Source organism: Stegodyphus dumicola, chromosome 11 (genome assembly GCF_044657685.1).
Source record: "Stegodyphus dumicola isolate Sdum_Otavi_A_Nest chromosome 11, ASM4465768v1".
NCBI classification, from domain to species: domain Eukaryota; kingdom Metazoa; phylum Arthropoda; class Arachnida; order Araneae; family Eresidae; genus Stegodyphus; species Stegodyphus dumicola.
The window spans coordinates 125338133-125344132 of record NC_140778.1 but is presented as its reverse complement, the minus strand read 5'-3'; the positions used below and the strand labels follow the sequence as shown (position 1 = coordinate 125344132).

The following is a 6000-nucleotide window of genomic DNA, read 5'->3' as shown; positions in this document are numbered from 1 at the left end:
AACGATAGACAGGGTACAAGTGTGACATGATAGTTTGATTTTGAGTTGTAGAAATGAAATAAGGAAATCTTTAGCTCTTGAAGGCTTTAATATTGCAAAATTTAATCTAGGAAACATATTTGTTGTTAAGAAGTGGTGTTAGAACTAGTCTGAGCATATGTACCACATAAAAAAATAATTCTTTATTTTATATTCTAGGATGTTTTATCATTTTGATTTATGTATCAATATTGTGTACCTCATTTTACAAATGCTATTAAAATGCTCATTTACTACTCAGTATCATAACCTGTATCTTATGCCAGAAGTCTAATTATATGTGATAGGCTTCATTCTTATCTTTTTCCCCAAAAAATTATCCTGTTATATTGCGAGAGAAAAGTATGTAGTCCTTTTATTGAAGCTGAGGTGTTCGTTTGCACGATATCAAATGCATATATTTGAAAGATTTATTTTCTTAATTAAAACAGAGAATATTTCAACTACAGAAGAAAATCGCATAACAATTTAAAGTGTAAAGAAGGGTAAAAAGAATCTTACTTCTGATGTGCAAAAACAACAATGTTTTTTAGTGGATTTAGCAGGAATTAATGAACCAAGATGTTTTGCAGTAGGTGAAAATTTTTATAAAACCGACTTAGACTCTATCAACAAGTGAGAATACAGTTTAGGAAATACTGAAAAGTTCGTTCAAGTGAGTTCTACTTCTACTGAAGAATGCATGAACAGAAAAAGTGTACGACAACTTGTCTAAGTAATAGATACCTACCGAAACGAAGCAAACTCATATATTCGATTAATGGAACCTCCTAGAACTATGTAATTGCGAGCACTTTTGCGTGAAATAAAATTACTTCTATTCTTGTTTCAGATAAATAAATATGAAATTGTTCTGAAATGAGGGAAAGATACCTAAATTTTCAAGACTTTTGTTCTATCGTATATATATATGTATATATATTATATTATATTTTTAAACGAAGTATTGCACCAGTATTTCGCAGTCAGTTGCACAAATCATTTCTTCTCAGCTATTTATAATTACAAAATTTCGTCCAGCAAAGCCTAAGGTTTCCTTGTATTTTGAGCAATCGAAGAACTGCATTAATTACATATACACCTTAGTATATGAATTCAATGCAGTTCAGCAGTATATAGAATGTACTGGTGGAAAGTAATTTTTGTTATGCAGAGTGAATAGGGAAAGTTGAAGTCTGTGCTAAGTGTTGCGACAGTAAAAGCTATGCTAGTTGTAAGACCGAAGCTGGAACACTGAATGGGGGAAGTTTTACTTTGTAGAATGTTGAAAAGCTGAAATTTTCTGAAGATAACATCTTTTGGAAAATATTCATGTTATTATTCTGGCAAAATACTATTAACCAGTGTAATTAAACTTTTGCTGGAAGAATGCTGGTAGGCTTAGCATATCATGCCGAGTTCCCCTTTACGTCTCCCAGGAATACGGATATATGACACGAAGTATGTTTGTTAGTCATATTAAGAACTTCAGTTCTTTTTAATATGCATCTGAAACAACCGCTATCATCGCGAATCGAAATATAGGACAATGAATAAATTATGCTCTTAAAATTTAATGTGGTATCCATTTCTGATGATTCTAAATTTAATGATTTGAAAATTTAAAGGCTTTACATTGCCTTTAAATAAACTATCAGGCATGAAAAATTGAAGTGAGGTACTTTTTGTATGCTAAATTTTTCTGATTGAAACAGGGTCAACTTTCATCTCATTTTAATGACAGGGAATAGATGTCATATGAAAGAGAACCTATTGTCCTTGCTGTGCGCTTTCATAGGCTTGAATTCTTATAAGTGTTCTAATTAGAATCTTCGTGTTTAGCCAGGAAAGGATTATGCTTTTGAAATTAAAACTGTTTATTTATTTATTTATTTTAAGCTTCATGGAAGTATTTTTAATTACTTTTGGTTACTTTCGCTTTTATAAACAGTCTTGTTATTGACCTGAAGTGAAACAGACGTAATAATCTGCTATTTGATTGGTTGCAAAAAGAGATTTTTTCCGTCGTGTTGTAAATGAAATTTTATGATTGGCTTTTGCTATCACGTGATTCATTTCCTAAGTGGTTTCCACAAACGCGCATACTCGTTTTAAGTCTGCTCTGCAGAAAATATTGAAGATAATGCAGAGCTATGCATTACTACGTACGGCTTAATTTTTGAATTCTTACTGCATTTCGCTGAACTGTAATGCGCTTCCTTGCTTCATGTTTTTATGATTTCAATGTGCTTTGATCATATAAAATGTGAATTTTTAAATAGAGTATTGTGCAATAGAGCATTATCAATTTCTCTGCAGATCGACGCCGAAATTTTGGAAAGGCTTTAAAAATCAATACATATTTAACTACAGACTTATTTCAAACAATAAATATTTAAAGATCAGTCTGGTAAGATTAATTAAATTTTGCATTTTAATAATCTCATTTATTCTTGCGCACGTAAAACCCAGTAAACTGGCGTACATAAATATCATTTCTTTGCATATGATGTGATACGAATAATGAAAATAGTGTTTAGTGGTAGTTTTTGTGTGATGCAAGTATTAGAACAAGCCTTACATCTGACTTGATTTTCTGTTCTCTTATTTATTTATGCATGGCATAGCAGAAAAGTATTAGATCATTGAATATAAATGATATTACTAAATTATTTTCTGTTTATAAAATTAGGAAAAGCCGAAATTAGCTGCTTTATTTTCTTGAAGAAAATTACTTTTGTTGATTTTTCATACATTGTTTGCATCCAGTATATGCTGGATGAAACATAAGTATGTATAAAGAAGAAAAATATTAATGTCTGGTTCTTTAGAATTGTAACAGTACTATCAGGTTACTTCAGATTTGTGTTAATTTTGCATATAATATTTTCAAAGTATATACTATGTGTAGCAGTCTGCCTTTATAGAATGTGAGTGATGTTCATATTAAAAAGTGCAAAGGATGTCAAATCAACTGAACTGAGATAGATAGAGTAGATATCTGCTGTCTAGCTGTGGGTTGTGAAATTTATTTTGTGTCTAAAATAATGATAAAATTAACAAATAACACTTCTACGATATATTGATGTAATAGAAGTCGCTGATTGTTTGTAGGATAGAAAGAAGTAAATAGAAAAGAATATAGAAGGGAAGATTCAAGATAAAGTATTGAAATTGTAATTGTGTGTACAACTAAATAATTGTATATTTGTTTGTTATGAATAACTCTATTAATTTAAATCATACAAATTTTAACCCTATGTAACTTGTCAGAACCATTTGGATTATTATGATAATGTAAATGAGTTCTCAGGACTTTTTTTTTTTTTTTTTTTTTTTATTGTTTGTGTAAAATGATATTGGAATTCATGAACAGTGCATTTGAAAATTTATAGTATTGCCTTTAAATTCGATTAAATGTGATGAACTTCCAACCAATCTGGCCACTGATGAACTTGATTAAAATTTTTTTGCCTGATACCTTTTAAAATCAGAAATTTCAGAAATTATTCTAATGCTTATAACATAAAATCATCATAAAAATATTAATTATTTCATGTTAGAACCATAAAAGAACTGTTGAAAAGAAACATAAACATATCTCAATAGCTGCATTGAAGGAAAATTTTTCAGTGAAGCTTGAAACCTTCTATAGATGACCAGACTTAATTTAGTAATGTTAATGTGAAAATAATTAGTGTATGAACTAACTTCTGCTGATGATCAGACTTAATTTAAAAAAGCAGAAATTTCTAATGATATCAGATTCCATGAAAGGAAACTTATTTAAATATGTTCAAATATAAAGATATGATTAGTGCTGAATTATTTGACATTGTTATTGACCATTATTAGTATATATTAAAATGAACAGTTTATATGCATCAGTATTAGTTTTATATACTTGTTTAAGAATAGTTATTCAAACTAGTTTTTGAAAGAAACTCAGTTTGAGATCATATCCTCATTTTCTATTTTTGTTTCATATCAGAATTTATAGCAAGCTTCATTATGTGAAGTTGTATTTTGTGTTTTTTATTATCCTGAGTTCCAATAACTTCTAACCATAATCCTAACTATTTATCAACTTACCATTCTCAGAAACATACATAAAATAAAAAACTGAAATTATTTCAAAAGCACAAATTTTGAAAGAATTACAAAGTTTATTATTTTTTATTTAAAGTAAAAGCCAAATATAGTCTTTTTTTAACGTGTCTTAATCAGATTAAATATATCCATCATTATTAAATGATGATTCTTAGAAAATTAATAATAATTTCATATTCTGTAGAATGATAATTATGGAATTATGTATCGGGACTTGCAAGATTAGTAGCTTTTTTTATGATAAATGCATCTGGCATAAATAAAAGAAAAATAAAGTATCCTAATTATTTATTTTGCATTTTCAAAAAAACTTGATTTAAGTAAGTAATGTCAAAAATAATAAAGCATTCTTTATTGCATTATAATCCATGTAAAATACCAATTTTTATAGGGCTGTAACAGGAAAAAAAAGAGTGGTATGAAATTTAAACATGGCTTAAAGTTAGACATAAAAGTTGAATATAAACATAATAGTTAACTGAACATAACTGTAACAGTTCCTGTATTGGAATCTAAAAAATATTTAATTTCCAGTGACAGTTGATACAATGAAACTTCAGCTTATGAACACAATGCATTTCTGAAGCCATACATCAGCTGAAATGTTTGTAAATTAGAACTAGTTTTTCTATAGAAATCAGGGCTTAATTTCTATAATTAGAATTGCCAGAGCCCCATGGAAAATATCAGGAAGGAAGGAAACAATAAATAAATAGCATAACTAAAAATTTGAATAATTACATAAATCAATTAAAAAAAGAAATGTAAAGAGATAAAGATTAAAAAAATAAATTATTGGAGCTCTACATATTTTGGGCTCTGACTGGAATTACAAGTCTATGCAGAAGCTGTGAAGTACCATGGCTAGTTTCTGTTTGAATTTAAGCCCTGATTATGCATATAATTTACTATTTCAAGGTATGATAGATACAAAAACCATTCTTTTTTTTTTTCAGCATACCAATGAAAAATGATAAAACAATTAAAGCGTCACAAAGGACAATAGTGAGAATTCTAGAAACAGTATCATGATATGAAAGTAAATTTGAACAGAAAAATTTAGCTTTGAAACTAAAGTGGGAAGAGTCCAAGATTTTCTAATCCTGATGCCCTGTCAATATACTTTACCCTCAAGCAGAAATTTTCCCTTAAATATGTTCTGATAGCAATGTGAGAATAAATGTAACACTCCTCTTTGCAAGTGATAGTAGTGGTCTTCCGTGTTTCATTATACTGTCCAAAAAGTGTACAGGAGTTCTGCAGTAGAAAGTCACTAATGTGACACGTGCTTGACTAAGGTGATGCATTTTAGCTCTTTCAGTAACGAAAAATTGACCAGCTCTCATAAATTCATTGCATTTCCTGGAAAATTAGCCTTTGGCATATGGATGGGGTCTTTTCTTTCGGTTAATCTTTGGAATATGGTAACAGGTAGTTTGGTGACATTTTAGTAAGGCGATAAAGGTTACTAGCTAGGACTTTAGCAGTGTACATGGATAAAGTCAAGAGTGTGCGCAATGCCATTTTTGTGCAATCCTGGGATGTTTTTTTAAGTGAAAAGAGGTTGACGTGTACATGGTTACCGTGTATGTGCAATTCTTAAAATGCGACAAGCAGTTTGCGATTCTGCACTTTCTTCCAGTTTCGCGCCTAATCTTTGTATATTAGCAAATCCTTTATATATTAGCAAATGTATATCGGAAATTCTATTTGATATAATCGAAAGTTCAAGCTTACTTTTATAAAATTGTTCTAACAGTCTGGAAAAAATAATAAGCCGGATCCAATTCATAGGTTAAGGAACAACGCAATCTGCAACATTAACTGAATTAGATAATTTTAGCTTAGCTTATACCATCCGTTATACATTAA

At 29.4% G+C, this 6000-nt stretch overlaps 1 protein-coding gene across 1 annotated transcript in view; it reads left to right on the top strand.

The window, feature by feature from the left end:
• The first annotated feature begins 2110 nt into the window (after positions 1-2110).
• LOC118183666 (proteoglycan Cow-like) overlaps positions 2111-6000 on the top strand; it is a 57793-nt gene continuing 53903 nt past the window's right edge. Inside the window, exon 1 of the mRNA XM_035353264.2 lies at positions 2111-2428. The gene's annotated coding sequence lies outside the window, so the exon portion shown is untranslated. The remainder of the gene's footprint in view (positions 2429-6000) is intronic.